We start from the raw sequence: 16,015 nt of genomic DNA on the forward strand, positions 1-16,015 counted from the left end.
GGAGATACGCATCCTTGACGTCCAAGGATACCATAAAGTCCCCTTCTTCCAGGTTCGCTATCACTGCTCTGAGTGACTCCATCTTGAACTTGAACTTCTTTATGTATAGGTTCAAGGACTTCAGATTTAGAATAGGCCTTACCGAGCCATCCGGCTTCGGTACCACAAATAGAGTGGAATAATACCCCTTCCCTTGTTGTAGAAGAGGTACCTTGACTATCACCTGCTGAGAATACAGCTTGTGAATGGCTTCCAAAACCGTCTCCCTTTCTGAGGGGGACGTTGGTAAAGCAGACTTCAGGAAACGGCGAGGTGGCTCTGTCTCTAATTTCAACCTGTACCCCTGAGATATTATCTGCAGGATCCAGGGATTTACCTGCGAGTGAGCCCACTGCGCGCTGTAATTTTTGAGACGACCGCCTACCGCCCCCGAGTCCGCTTGCGAAGCCCCAGCGTCATGCTGAGGCTTTTGTAGAAGCCGGGGAGGGCTTCTGTTCCTGGGAAGGAGCTGCCTGTTGCTGTCTCTTCCCTCGTCCTCTGCCTCGTGGCAGATATGAATAGCCCTTTGCTCTCTTATTTTTAAAGGAACGAAAGGGCTGCGGTTGAAAGGTCAGTGCCTTTTTCTGTTGGGGAGTGACTTGAGGTAGAAAGGTGGATTTCCCGGCCGTAGCCGTGGCCACCAAATCCGATAGACCGACCTCAAATAACTCCTCTACGCATCGCCTGTCCACTGTCGTGTCCATAAAGCTCTTCTGGCCGAAATGGACATAGCACTTACCCGTGATGCCAGTGTGCAGATATCTCTCTGTGCATCACGCATATAAAGAAATGCATCCTTTATTTGTTCTAACGACAGTAAAATATTGTCCCTGTCCAGGGTATCAATATTTTCGATCAGGGACTCTGACCAAACTACCCCAGCACTGCACATCCAGGCAGTCGCAATAGCTGGTCGTAGTATAACACCTGCATGTGTGTATATACCTTTTTGGATATTTTCCATCCTCCTATCTGATGGATCTTTAAGTGCGTCCGTCTCAGGAGAGGGTAACGCCACTTGTTTTGATAAGCGTGTTAGCGCTTTGTCCACCCTAGGAGGTGTTTCCCAGCGCTCCCTAACCTCTGGCGGGAAAGGGTATAAAGCCAATAACTTCTTTGAAATTAGCAGTTTTTTATCGGGGCACCCCACGCTTCATCACACACGTCATTTAATTCTTCTGATTCGGTAAAAACTACTGGTAGTTTTTTCACACCCCACATAATACCCTGTTTAGTGGTACCTGTAGTATCAGCTAAATGTAACATCTCCTTTATTGCCAAAATCATATAACGTGTGGCCCTACTGGAAAATACGGTTGATTCGTCACCTTCACCACCGGAATCAGTGCCTGTGTCTGGGTCTGTGTCGACCGACTGAGGCAAGGGACGTTTTACAGCCCCTGACGGTGTTTGAGGCGCCTGGACAGACACTAATTGAGTGTCCGGCCGCCTCATGTCGGCAAACGACTGCTTAAGCGAGTTGACGCTATCCCGTAATTCCACAAATAAAGGCATCCATTCTGGTGTCGACCCCCTAGGAGGTGACATCCTCATATTTGGCAATTGCTCCGCCTCCACACCAATAACGTCCTCATACATGTCGACACACACGTACCGACACACAGCAGACACACAGGGAATGCTCTATACGAAGACAGGACCCACTAGCCCTTTGGGGAGACAGAGGGAGAGTCTGCCAGCACACACCAAAAAGCGCTATATATGACAGGGATAGCCTTATGATTAAGTGCTCCCTTATAGCTGCTTTTATATTAATATATTGCCATTTATTCTGCCCCCCCTCTCTGTTATACCCTGTTTCTGTAGTGCAGTGCAGGGGAGAGACCTGGGAGCCTTCCTGACCAGCGGAGCTGTGACAGAAAATGGCGCCGTGTGCTGAGGAGATAGGCCCCGCCCCTTTTTCGGCGGGCTCGTCTCCCGCTATTTAGTACATTTAGGCAGGGGTAAATATCTCCATATAGCCTCTGGGGCTATATGTGAGGTATTTTTTAGCCTTTTTAAAGGTTTTCATTTGCCTCCCAGGGCGCCCCCCCCCAGCGCCCTGCACCCTCAGTGACTGCCGTGTGAAGTGTGCTGAGAGGAAAATGGCGCACAGCTGCAGTGCTGTGCGCTACCTTAAGAAGACTGCAGGAGTCTTCAGCCGCCGATTCTGGACCTCTTCTTGCTTCAGCATCTGTGAGGGGGCCGGCGGCGTGGCTCCGGTGACCATCCAGGCTGTACCTGTGATCGTCCCTCTGGAGCTTCATGTCCAGTAGCCAAGAAGCCAATCCATCCTGCACGCAGGTGAGTTCACTTCTTCTCCCCTCTGTCCCTCGTTGCAGTGATCCTGTTGCCAGCAGGAATCACTGTAAAATAAAAAACCTAAGCTAAACTCTCTAAGCAGCTCTTTATGAGAGCCACCTAGAATTGCACCCTTCTCGGCCGGGCACAAAAATCTAACTGGAGTCTGGAGGAGGGTCATAGGGGGAGGAGCCAGTACACACCACCTGACCTGTAAAAGCTTTACTTTTGTGCCCTGTCTCCTGCGGAGCCGCTATTCCCCATGGTCCTTTCAGGAACCCCAGCATCCACTTAGGACGATAGAGAAACACTGATATTTCATGAACAGCTTCCTAAAAATGTCCTTTTGTCTTTACTGCTACAGTATGTTCTGAATCAGCTGTGCACAGTGACTGTAATTCTGCAATCAGGAAAAGGAGGGGGCAGCCCGTTCCTTACATGGAACACAATGTCTCAGGACTCCCATTATCAGCCATTTAAAAGGAAACACAAATGTAAAATAAATAACAGTTTGAGATAGTTCCCAAGACAACTCCGTGTTCTTCTATTAAGCTCTTACCCAACTCCCTGATTGGTGGCTCAGCATATGCAAAGAAGGGTACGGTCTCAGAGGAGAGATGTCTTGGTCTTGGTGGACTGGCCATGACCTGAGCAAATCAGGGTTGTAGTTTAGTGTTTGTAGATATGCCAGGCAGTACCCATCAGGCGTGCAGAGAAGACCACAGTGGAGTTTTATATCAGGCCTGCCCCCATTGTGTCAGTACTATTCAGCTGATATAATTATGTCAGGGATTTCAGATGTGATTAAGCAAGTAGGCTGTATTGGCATGATGATATGGTGGGAGTGTTTAGAAACAACTCTCAGCTGCAGCCAGTTCCGATGAGTGTGTTTTAATTCTGGAGGCCCGGTTTCATCCAGGACATCCACATTGAATAGGAAAGGGTTCTTAGATCTTCCAAATCACATGGGGGCAGATGTATTAACCTGGAGAAGGCATAAGGAAGTCATAAACCAGTGATATGTGCAAAGTGATAAAGGCACCAGACAATCAGATCCTAACTGTTAATTTACATATTGGAGCTGATTGGCTGGTGCCTTTATCACCTTGCACATATCACTGGTTTATCACGTCCTTATGCCTTCTCCAGGTTAATACATCTGCCCCATGGTTCTACTACATCTTATGATCTCTCAGTGACTGGAGCTTATTACATGGTGAACGTTAGTCACGTATTTCTATTTTGACACAAAGACCAAGGCAATGGGCTTCACTGCATTTGTGTATCTGCTAGTAAAAATGTAGTAATGGTGCCTATGTATCATATGCAAAAAGGGCTCTGATAGGGAAGGTTGGGATTCTTCAGCTGTGAACTTTATTGCAGGTGTACCTGCCACATCTTTGATATTTGTGTCCTTGGCTGAGACCAGTTCTCTGGGTCCAATGCCGAGTCGCGCCCAGGAAGGACCCGTTTCCAGTTCCCGGGTGCGACCCGGCATTTGCGATCTGAAAGCGGTATTAGTCTCAGACGTGTTTTGGATAACATCTTACTTATGTGAATGAGCGAGACGTTGTGGCTGAGCCACACTTCTTATTTACAATAAAACGATTTGCCTACAGAAAGTGTCTGTTTCAGGAGTGCTCTGGTCTCAGGTAGGTGGGAAAGTTCTGGATACAGGATACACAGGTGAGATAAAATCAGACAACACTTCAATGCTGACACTTTATCCATTGGGGATGAGCACTCCCAGTGGGTTGGGTATGTGTGACCGGAAGTCAGGAGACCACCAGTCACAATACCGATGCCATGATCCTGGCTGCGAGATGGCAGGTGGGGAGGCAAGTGCAACAAAGCCACAGGTTCTATTCCCACTCTGTGGGTGTCGTGGGCATAGTCCCTGTTGGTCGGCATGCCGACCGGCGGAATTTTGAGCAGGCGGGATGTAGTGGTCTACTGACCGCCGGTCACATAACTACATCCCCTCCCAGTCATATGTACTGTGCTCAATCCACCTGATCCTTCACATTCATTTACCTTGTCCCATATGCTCTCTGTATATAGTTGTTACACACATTATTGGTTTCTATGCTCTCCTCATTGGATCATGTGCCTGTCATTGTCCCGAAACCGAGTGGAACTCGCTGCCGATGTCCGACGAGGTGGTGCAGTTGTCTCTTTCTGTGCATACATCTATGTCGCACTGTGCAGTTGTCCAGATAATGGGGGTAATTCAGAGTCAATCGCAGCAGCAAATTTGTTAGCAGTTGGGCAAAACCATGTGCACTGCAGGTGGGGCAGATATAACATGTGCAGAGAGAGTTAGATTTGGGTGGGTTATATTGTTTCTGTGCAGGGTAAATACTGGCTGCTTTATTTTTACACTGCAATTTAGATTTCAGTTTGAACACACCACACCCAAATCTAACTCTCTCTGCATATGTTATATCTGCCCCTCCTGCAGGGCACATGGTTTTGCCCAACTGCTAACAAATTTGCTGCTGCGATCAACTCTGAATTAGGCCAATGTGCACACAGAGTTGAGTAGGTTGTACTTGGGCAGTGACAGAGAGGTGGCTTAGCGGACACACATCTTATGGGGCATGTTATAGGAGTGTTGTGGGTGTGTTACTAAAAGCGGCTGCGGACAGACATGCTCCCAACTCACATAGGAGGCCATACCCAGACGGAGTAAAACTGCACCTTCCATAGAGCTGTTGCCCATTTTATGGTCTAAAGACGCACCATTTGGTACTTCAGCATCTATGGATGCTGACAGTGGGCATCCCAGTCCTTGCACATTCAGATGCATGGATGTGCACCGGGGAAAGGCGTTGTAGCAGCATAAAGTTCTAGATAGGCTGCCACCAAAAGACGCAGCCGCGTTTGTGTCTGAGTCTTTTGGTGGCAGCCTATCTGCAACTTTATGCTGCTACAAAGTATGGCATTCCCAACCTCGGTCCTCAAGGCACACTTGACAGTCCAGGCTTTAGTGATATCCATGCTTGAGCACAGTTGACTTAATTAGTACCTCTGTTATTTTGGTTTAACCATCTGTACTGAAGCTTAGATAGTACTAGAACCTGAACTGTTAGTAAATTTACCCCTAAGTTGGGAGATCTATTTAAGATGGGATGTTGCCCATAGCAACCAATCAGATTCTACTTCTCATTTATACAGCACCTGCTAGAAGATAATACCTGGAATCTGATTGGTTGCTATTGGCAACATCCCATCTTAAATAGAACTCCCATCTTTGTAAATTTACCCCTCAGTGTGCCTTGAGGCCTGAGGTTGGGAATGCCTGCTGTAGACAATATGATTGTTATTGGGCCAACGGGCTGTACACAAATAATAAAAACATTCACACACACGTGCCAGGTAATAGTGACCATCTCGATGCTCTTCACTCTCATAATTAATTTAGGTCACCAACAATGATTAACAATCAGTGTTCTGGGAGGAAAAAACCAAAAAGTTAAAAATAATGAGCGGGGTTGATGCTAAAGTGTTTGTGCCTCTATTTTCTGGGTCCCAAAATCAGAATGTGGGTGAGCAGCATTACTTAACAAAATGATTAATTATTGATAATTACACAGTTCATACTTGGACAATTTGCTGTGGTCACCTCCGTTATTTCTGTCATGTCCCCAGTTATCCACTTTAGCAATTTCATCCAGGAGACATTTGTGTGCGCTCACATCCAGCGCTGCCATTCTGGTGGAATTAACCTGGGTTCAACTTAATTAAATAAAAAACCTTTTACATCCATTAATTAATTAAGCTCAGGTAAATTCAGACAAAGATTTCCCACATGAAATTGGTCAAGCAGATATCTCTGGAAATAGCAGAAATGAGAGAATAGCTGTCGTCTGTCGTGGTCATTCCGAGTTGATCGCTAGCTGCTTTCGTTCGCAGCGCACCGATCTGGCCAAAAAACAGCACTTCTGCGCATGCGTATGGAGCGCAATGCGCACGCGCGACTTACTTTCACAAAAGCCGATGCAGTTTCACACAAGGTCTAGCGACGCTTTTCAGTCGCACTGCTGTCCGCAGAGTGATTGACAGGAAGTGGGTGTTTCTGAGTGGTAACTGACCGTTTTCGGGGAGTGTGTGGAAAAACGCAGGCGTGTCAGATACAAACGCGGGCGTGCCTGGGGAAACGCAGGAGTGGCTGGCCGAATGCGGGGCGTGTTTGTGACGTCAAAACAGGAACTAAATAGTCTGCAGTGATCGCAAGCTAGGAGTAGGTCTGGAGCTGCACAAAATTACTTTGTAGCCGCTCTGAGATCCTTTCTTTCGCACTTCTGCTAAGCTAAGATACACTCCCAGAGGGCGGCGGCTTAGCGTTTGCATGGCTGCTAAAAGCAGCTAGCGAGCGAACAACTTGGAATGAAGGCCAGTGAGTCAGCTTCCTATATCTGTATTTTTTTTGTCGTTGTGTCTAATTTAAGTTGAGCGGATACATGCTTAAAAATATTGTTATATACTGTATATAAAGTTTACTAGTTTCACCGTAATGCCAGACAATAGCTTAGAGCAGTGGTTCTCAAATTCGGCCCTCAGGATCCCCCACTGTGCATGTTTTCCAGGTCTCCTCACAAAACCACAAGTGAAATAATTAGCTCTACCTAATGTTTTACAATGTGTCAGTGGGTAATGAGAACACTTGTGATCCTGCCGGGTGACCTGCAATACATGAACTGTGTGAGGTTCTGAGGACCGAGTTTGAGAACCACCAGCTTAGAGGTTAGGCCAGGCATTCCCAACCGCGGTCCTCAAGGCACACTAACAGTGCACAGGTTTGAGTGATATCCAGGCTTCAGCACAGGTGACTTAATTAGTAGCTCAGTTATTTTGATTTAACCATCTGTGCTGCAGCCTGGATATCACTAAAACCTGCACTGTTGGTGTGCCTTGAGGACCGTGGTTGGGAATGCCTGGGTTAGGCCTTGTAACAAGAGATATATTGGCCATCATTTCTACATGGATGTGATGCCACAGAGGCATGACCATATTGGAAAGGACAGAAAATATGACAGTTAAGGCTGGCAAAGAGGTAGAAGGCACAGGGCCCGATTCAGATTAATATGTATTCCCGATGGTTTACTTATACCCCTTTCACACAGCCCAAAATTTCCCAGGTTATTGCACATGAACACGCACCAACCCGGGAAATTTCTCGGTGTGAAAGGGTACAGGGTCAAAATCCCGGGATTCCTGCCCCGGCATTTCAACCCTGCAATCGACCAGGGTTGGTCCCGGGATCCTGGTCTGTGTGAACGGGAGCCGGGTCAATGCGCCCCGGCTCCCGTTCACTTTCTATGTAGCAGGCGGCGCTTGGAGATCATGTGATCTCTTGCGCCGCCGCGTCACCGCTGACGTTAGCAACCCGGCAATATTCCGGGCTACTGACTGCGGTATGCAAGGGGTCTTACCAGGGAATGTCCCTGCATGATCCAGGGACCGTATTCCCAGGTAAGACCCCTGCATATCTGGTGTGAAAGGGGTATTACTAATCCGATGGTGGGCGATCTGGGCATGTGCAGTACGCATTCTGCAATCACGATCGCAGTGCTCCACACCCATAGCCTGATTTACAGGCTAGGTCCGTTTGGGGGCGGGGAGGGAGTAGTGCCGGCCAGCTTTTCAAAAACGGGGTGTGTCATCCTCATTTTTGGGGGAGTGCCGATGTCGGGGTCTGCCGAAGTTTACGGAGCTGCGCTGGCCAGTCTTTGTAACCTGAAGGTAACTCAGCTGGCTAGTGGTCTTGCAGCGTGATCCGATGCTTCGTCCAAAGATACAGCAGGGGATCACACATACATGCAGGAGGCATCTATTTATACCCGCCACCTCCTGCTGCATTACCATTTGTTGCATGCAAGCCATCAGGGGGGGACTGTGGGTACTGGTGTCCTGGGCACTTACAGAGCGCTCCTACTGCCAATACTTGTAGAGCTGCACCAGTCTGTGAATCAGCAGCAGTCTGATGTGCAAGGAGGACTTCTTAGAACAAACCTTATCTGCACATCAGCTCTCTGTAAACCGTTCCAGTAGATCCGCTACACTCCACTTATATGTAACGTCACAATGTATGACATCACATGGGGTGGCGCAGTGCGGCAAAATCTTATTTTGGGAGTGAGGAGCCCTGTCTATTTTGTCAGTCGCGGGCCCCATATTTTCTGATGGCAGTCCTGCATGCGAGGACGCAGCAGCGATGCTAACATCATCCGAATCAGAATCAGGTCCGCAATTCCCGGAGTCTGTTCATATCCCTGGGATATAGATCTTTACCATTACCTTACATTTAATATTTTGCAATTGCATGGAATATTTACTACTCTCTGTATTATTTATTCTGACCACTTATTATTATTCTCTGGCCTTTCTAAGTCACTGGTAGCTGAGGAGAAGAGGAATATTTTCAGTAGAATAACAACGTTATCAAAATGTTCCTTCGGCATCTTATGATATGGATTGTAGGGCCCCAAGGACAACTGGGAGCGTGATCTGTGACGTACTTACATGCAGCCGTCCCTGCAGATGACATTTAAACTTGGCAACTACGTGTTGTGTCTTATGAGGGGGTAGATGACATCAGAGCAGGGACGTGGTGTGGCAAATGAAGTGTATACCATGGCATCTGTATCAGCTGATTGTAAGTGTGGAAGGCAAAACAATTTTATAATATTACATGTGTCTTCAGGTGGAAATGTGATCGGGTCCAAGTTTGCAAATCAGGCATATTGTCAGCATATTTCTAGCAACTTTCAAGTCGCTGTATGTAATAGAATGAGAATACACCTAATCTCACCGGCATTGCGCCTCAGCCCCGCTCACAATAAAATAAAACACCCTCCAAATGTTTCTAACGTTAAACAAAAAAACAGGTCCATGTAAAAGAAAGCCTGAGGGCAGCTATCTCACTGTGCTCCTTAGGGTTTTAAGGTGTTTAAAATAGAGAATAAACTGTAGGGTCCCCCTCCTAAGGAGAACCAGCACTAGTGCGTTTGCATAATCTGGCATCAGAAAAATCGGTACAAAGAGCATGGTATCCCCCCAATTTTTCCATTATCATCACTAGGCTGGACCAGCCAGGGCTAGTGGAAACACAGAGGGGAGACCAGTGCCGTAGTAAGACAGCACGGCACCCTGTGCTTGTCACGCCCCTGACCACACCCCAACCAATGGTGACACAAAGCAGGCAGAGCAACCAGCAGCTCTACCGATGATGTCACAAAGGGGGTGGGGTCACCGATGCCAGTAAGTGCAGCACTGTCTGGACAGTACTCAGTACACTCCATGGGGCTACAGAAACTGCAGGGTGCCTACCTGGTGCACCTCTGGCCAGCCTTGCAGCAAAAATCCTGGCTGCCGGGGGCCGTTCCAGCAATGATGCCACCCACATAGTCCTGCGTACTTCATGGTTCAACACCACTTGCACTCCCCTAGTATAACACCCTGAGGTTGGTAGGTATGTTTAAGTGGTTGAGAGAGGTATCACACGTGTTGGGTGGCTATGTGACAGACCTTTCCCCTGATATGTTTCTCCCCATACTTTGTTCTGTAGTACCTTGCTCAGAGAGGTAGGATATATTGATGCGAAACAGGAGTGAGTAAGCAATTCCAGCAGGATGTATTTTTATTGTGCCGCAATGAACTCTGGATTGAGGATGATTAGTTAATTTGCATAAAAATATTAAATAATCACAAGAAGAATAGGGCATAAAAAGAAGATAGAGAGAGAACAATTGACTACAGTTCACATGACATTGGATCATTCCAAAATGCAAAAGACAATCAATTGAATCACAGATATGGCATATTATAATCACAATCTATAATGTGTTAGTGAGAAAAACACTCTTTTCAATAACAGCGGGTACATTTCTAGCTTTCCCTAACCATATTATAATTATATTCACCGGCAAATAACGGAGTTTTTTAATCCTGTGGTGACACAGCTTTGCAGTGGGGGAAATGGCACACAGATACACAAGTAATCCTGGGTTGTAAGAATGTCAATTTATCTCAGTCTTATTCCAAAGAAGATGTAGCTAGCAAAGGGATTGTAATGTCTCTGAACAAATGCAGCTTACTTGGTAATAAGGGTTTCTTGGGTAAATAAACTTAGGGCCTAATTCAGACCTGATCGCAGCAGCAACATTTTTCTCTAGTGGGCAAAACCATGTGCACTTCAGGTGGGGCATATGTAACATGTGCAGAGAGAGTTAGATTTGGGTGGGGGTGTTATCAAACTGAATAAAGCAGCCAGTATTTACCCTGTACAGACAGAGGTGTCATGGTGCCTGGAGCAAGGTATGTTTAATAGGGAAGGGGCGTGGCCACAGTTATGCCCCCTGTAGTTATGACCCAGTAGATTTGCCCCCAGTAGTTGTGCCCCCTGTAGATTTGCCCCCAATAGCTGTTAGATGTGCCCCCTGTAGCATACTTGCCTACTCTCCCGGAATGGGTGGGAGGCTCCCGATAATCGGGTGACCCTCCCGCCCCCCCGGAAGAGCAGGCAAGTCTCCCGATTTTTTAGGGGCCCCCCTGCCCGGCCGCCCACTTAGTGAGTAAAGTGGGCGGTCGATGACGCGATTCTTGCTGAATCGCGTCATCATAGCAACGCCCCCTGCTGTATAATGCCGGTAATCGCGGCATTACATATCAGGGGGCGTGGCTTAAAGTATGTGCCGCGATAACTCCTCCCCTGTTCCGCCTCCACCCGCCCCTGTTCTGCCTCCGCCCCGCCCCCTATCTGTGTCATAACCCTTCCCCGCCCCCCTGCTGAGCCGACCTGGCTGCTTTCTCCCGGAGAGAGCAGCCAGGATGTCGGCATGTATGCCCTGTAGCTGTGCCCGAAGTAGTTGTGTCCCCTGTAGCTGTGCCCTCTGGTAGCGCCGCTTACAAACACTAAAGAAAAACAAACAAAAATAAATAAATAAATAATACTCACCTGCCCCGCTCCTGATTCCCGACTGCTGCTACTCCGTCTCCGCAGTCCCTCTGAGTCTGGACGCGTCTCCGCCCATCTGACGTCATACGCCCGTGCGTGTGAGGTCACGACGTCACACGCAAGTCACGGAGCGCGGAGGGGAGGGAGGTAGAGAGCTGACGCAGCTCAGGCTCTCAGCTGTCAGTGACTGACAGCTGCGGCTGCGTGCGGCAAGGCAGAGTCGAGCCTCGGCGCCCTGTACTGTCTTTGGCGCCTGGAGCTCGAGCTCCACCGGAACCACCCTCCCTATGCCCCTGTGTACAGAAATAAAATAACCCACCCAAATCTAACTCTCTCTGCACATGTTACATCTGCCCCACCTGCAGTGCACATATTGTGCCCATTAGAGAAAGATTTTGCTGCTGCGATCAGGTCTGAATTAGGCCCTTAGTCTCTGTCTCACTTTCACTTGCATAAATATGTCTCTTATTTCCCAACAGTGTTTAAGCACGAGCACGTTTAAACATGAGGTGCTTGTCTTTGCTATTTCACAACAAGGTCTGACTGTAAATATGTTTTAAGATGTCAGTGGCAAACGCAGGATTTGCATGGGGGGGTTTCCAGAACTGGGTGGAGCCAAGCACGGGGGTGGGGACTGAGGTGACCCAGTATATGCTGGGTCCGTAAAACTAGTGTGTCTGTGTATATGTATATATAAAATATATATACATACATATACACATATATATATATATGTGTGCAATAAGGATGTAAAACAAGCGCTTAACACCTTATACGTTTACAATGGGTGAATTAATATAACATAATTCGTGCATAAATATTTATGTCAATTCTTATCAGCACTCCTAGGTGTAGGGGCTGCAGCATAGACTTTCTTATTGACTCATATTTCAATGAGTCATAGATAAAAATGTTCAATAGGGATAAAGTCTCTGCACCTTCAGTGCTCTGGTGTGGAAAGTTCCTTCAATGTGCAGCTAATAATATATATGTGTCAGGCACGTGCAGTCAGGGGAGGCAGGGGAGGCAGTGCCTCCCCTGTCATAATGATTAAGATAATACAAAGAAGATGCATATGACACATATTCTGTGCCATATGTATCTTCTTAATATTATTCTTATCGTTGCTGTTTTGTATATGTGTTTGGGAGGCACCGATCGTGGTGCCTCCCGTTGTCACTGGGGAAAGTATGGGGAGCGGGGGGTGGGCACGGGCGGGGACTAGCCTTGGGCTGTAAAAGCCCATTGAAAATATATGGGAAAGCGGCACCATTAGTGGTGCCGCTTTCCATCAGGGACGTGCTTTCAACCTATGAAAGCACGTCCCTGTCAGTGAGGCCACAGTGATTGGCCAGCGGATCCGTCACTGGATCCGCTGTCAATCACTGTGTGGGCGACGCTGGCGGAGGAGGTGCGGGCGGCTGGATGCGGCGATGGTGCGGGCGGCGGGATGCGGCGGTGGAGCGGGCGGCGGCGGTGCGGGTTGCGGCGGCGGTGGAAATTACCTTTATCCTGCAGAGTTTGGCAGCGGAGCGGTTCCAGTTTCAAAAATGGCGCCTCAGCGTCATTTTTGAAATGCAAGATGGCCGCCGCGAGCCAATCACGGCTCACCGCGTCATCGCCCCGCCCCCTCCGGCTGACTTATATAAGTCAGCGCGAGGCGGAGGAGAGTCAGTCCGACGGCGGAGGAGGAGCTGAGAAGAGCTCCTGAAGAATGAAGACGCCGGAAGTCCTGGCTGGGCGGCGGCTATGCAAAAGAGCTTAGCAGCCGCCGCCCACCAGGTGAAGACGCTGGAAGCCCTGGGGAGGTGGCGCCCCCCCAGGTGAAGACGCCGGAAGCCCTAGGAAGGCGGCGGCCACGCAAAAGAGCTTAAAGGCCGCCGCCCCCAGGTGAAGACCCAGTTTAATAAAGCTTATTTTCAAGACATGTGTGGTGTTTTTATTTTAAGATTTTCTTTACAGGTGGACTACAGGTGCCAGCGGGCACTTTATGTCCGGGCATGCTGGCACTTGTGGTTCTCCAAGTGCCAGCATGCTGGGTCAGGCTTGCTGGGACCTGTAGGCTACCTGTAAAGAACAATATTACTATTCTTTGCAGGTGGACTACAGGTGCCAGCAGGCCCTTTGTGTCCGGGCATGCTGGCACTTGTGGTTCTCCAAGTGCCAGCATGCTCTGGGGCAGGCTTACTGGGACTTGTAGGCCACCTGTAAAGAACACTATTAACACACAATGAACCCCGCACCCACCGCCACCAGGGGTGCGGGGCATAGCACTGGGCTATCAGCCCAGTGCTGGTTATTGCTCGGGAGGGGGGACCCCATTTTCATTTTTTGGGGTTCCCACTTTCCGAGGAATTCCAACCCTGGGCTGACTGGCTGGGGGGCAGATTAATGTATTGGCAGGGGGACCCCACACTGAGTGTCTCCCCTGCTGTGGCATTACTCCCCCTGGCTGGTTCTGCCTAGTGCTGGTTTTACTGGTGTGTTGGGGGACCACACTTTTTTTTTTTTTTTTTTTTTTTTTTCAGGGGGGAGGGCTTGTTAGCTGCCAGTGCCTCCCCAACCAGTGACCTCACCGCACGTCACTGATATGCGTACCAGAGATATGATCAAGATGTGCCTGTAGTGGTATCTTTATATGGTCGTCTTCCCTTGTCCTCTTACTCCATGTACGGACACCCTCAGCGAGGGGTTTAGGTACAGTTATATAGGCAGAAAGGGAAGATATGTGTCAGCAAAAAATGCTCTTAGTATTATAAAGTGACCAGTGACTTGTTAGTGCCAATATTAAAAAAAATTATTTATAAAAAAGTGCTGTGTTCCTATAGTGTCTCAAAAACCACTATATTGAAAATGTGATTTCTAATATAAATAATCAGAATCACACCGGAGTGATAAAGTTTAAAAATAAGGAAAGGAAAGTAATGGGACAAGGGACAAGGGAAGACGACCATATAAAGATACCACTACAGGCACATCTTGATCATATCTCTGGTACGCATATATATTATTAGCTGCACATTGAAGGAATTTTCCACACCAGAGCACTGAAGGCGCAGAGACTTTATCCCTATTGAACATATATATATATATATATATATATATATAGTACAAGGTTATCCACCTAGTGGAACAGATAGCTCTCCAGACTTTAATCTCAATTATTCAGCAAAGAGAATTTAATAAGAGTAATCTCACAGTTCCAGTGTAAAGTCCAATTCCGACGTTTCGGTCCGCACCAGGACCTTTGTCAAGGAGTTACAGCATAGTTACAGCAGACATCAGCACAGCATGGTCAGCATAAGTGGGAACTGTTGTTACGGAAGTGACGCGTGCGTTCCAACGCGCACTTCCGGTTTGCGTTCCACGGCGCGCCCGCTGTTCGGGCCGGACTGCATGGATAATACACACTTCCTGGATAGCAGGAAGTGTTGTAAATGGTCCTGCAAGGCGTTCCAACTGACTCCAAAGATGTGGAGAGGTGGGACTGGCGCCAATGGGAGGGGTATATAGTGGGGGCCGGTGAGGCTATCCCTTTGTAACAACAGTTCCCACTTATGCTGACCATGCTGTGCTGATGTCTGCTGTAACTATGCTGTAACTCCTTGACAAAGGTCCTGGTGCGGACCGAAACGTCGGAATTGGACTTTACACTGGAACTGTGAGATTACTCTTATTAAATTCTCTTTGCTGAATAATTGAGATTAAAGTCTGGAGAGTGCTATCTGTTCCACTAGGTGGATAACCTTGTACTGTACTATGGGTCCCACCTCTAAGTGGGTTGGACTCTGATTGGCACCCCAGCTGTTGGCAGAGTTATGCGAGAGTGCAGGGATCTGTATGTATATTTAGATGCAACCCAGGGTAACACCTGAGCTGTTTTCTTCTCCTGCACCCACCCCGCATTGCATTATTTATACAGGCACTGTTGTTGTTTTCTTTGGGATTCATCACTATATTGGGTATGTACTGTCATATAGCATAACTGCACAGGTATCTGAGCAAGTGATTACTTTCCAGCCAATTATATTTACTGTCATACCGCACTGGGCAAGCCCGAACCCACCCGAACTTGGAAGCTAATCAGTGCTGGGCCTGGTCAGTACTTGCTAGGGTGACCACGTGGAATACTAGGTACAGTAAGTATATCGTTATAATACGTGGTTGTGAATAATCTTATTTTGGCATGGCGCAGAGCCAGTTGGGATTCCTTGATGATAACCTGCTTGCACAAGCTGAACACGGTATAATATCCCTCACGGACGATGATGCGGATAAGGTCTTATTTGACCAATTAGATTTCGACACTTTGCCTGCAGAAACACCTACAGACCTATACCACCAACTTCTGAGACTCAAACGGAGGGAAATAGACCTCACTTTGCATGGGCAGTTCCTGTCCGAATACTATCGGAAAAAGCACATCCCACGGGGATTTAGGATTAATAATATCCCGACATTAGGCAGGAACAACCCTACATTCTGCAGTCGCTGGTGTGGGGTCCTGAATAAGTGCTCCCTCGATCTTATGCTTTTGGTAGTAGAGGAAGTGGGTATAGAATTAAATAAAGTTAAGGCCCAAATTGATACCTTCAGCAGTGCACATCTGGGCACCATCAAGAAGGATAAAACCACCAACTTATTTGAAAAATTGCAAACACAGATAGATATCTATAAGAGAGAAATCACTGCATTTAAACGTAGTAAACTAATAAC

At 47.8% G+C, this 16,015-nt stretch overlaps 1 pseudogene; it reads left to right on the forward strand.

Moving 5' to 3' along the window:
* Positions 1 to 15,327: 15,327 nt before the first annotated feature.
* On the forward strand, positions 15,328 to 15,445 carry LOC134967128 (5S ribosomal RNA; annotated as a pseudogene).
* Positions 15,446 to 16,015: the final 570 nt, after the last annotated feature.

Source organism: Pseudophryne corroboree, chromosome 10, assembly GCF_028390025.1.
Source record: "Pseudophryne corroboree isolate aPseCor3 chromosome 10, aPseCor3.hap2, whole genome shotgun sequence".
Taxonomy (NCBI): domain Eukaryota; kingdom Metazoa; phylum Chordata; class Amphibia; order Anura; family Myobatrachidae; genus Pseudophryne; species Pseudophryne corroboree.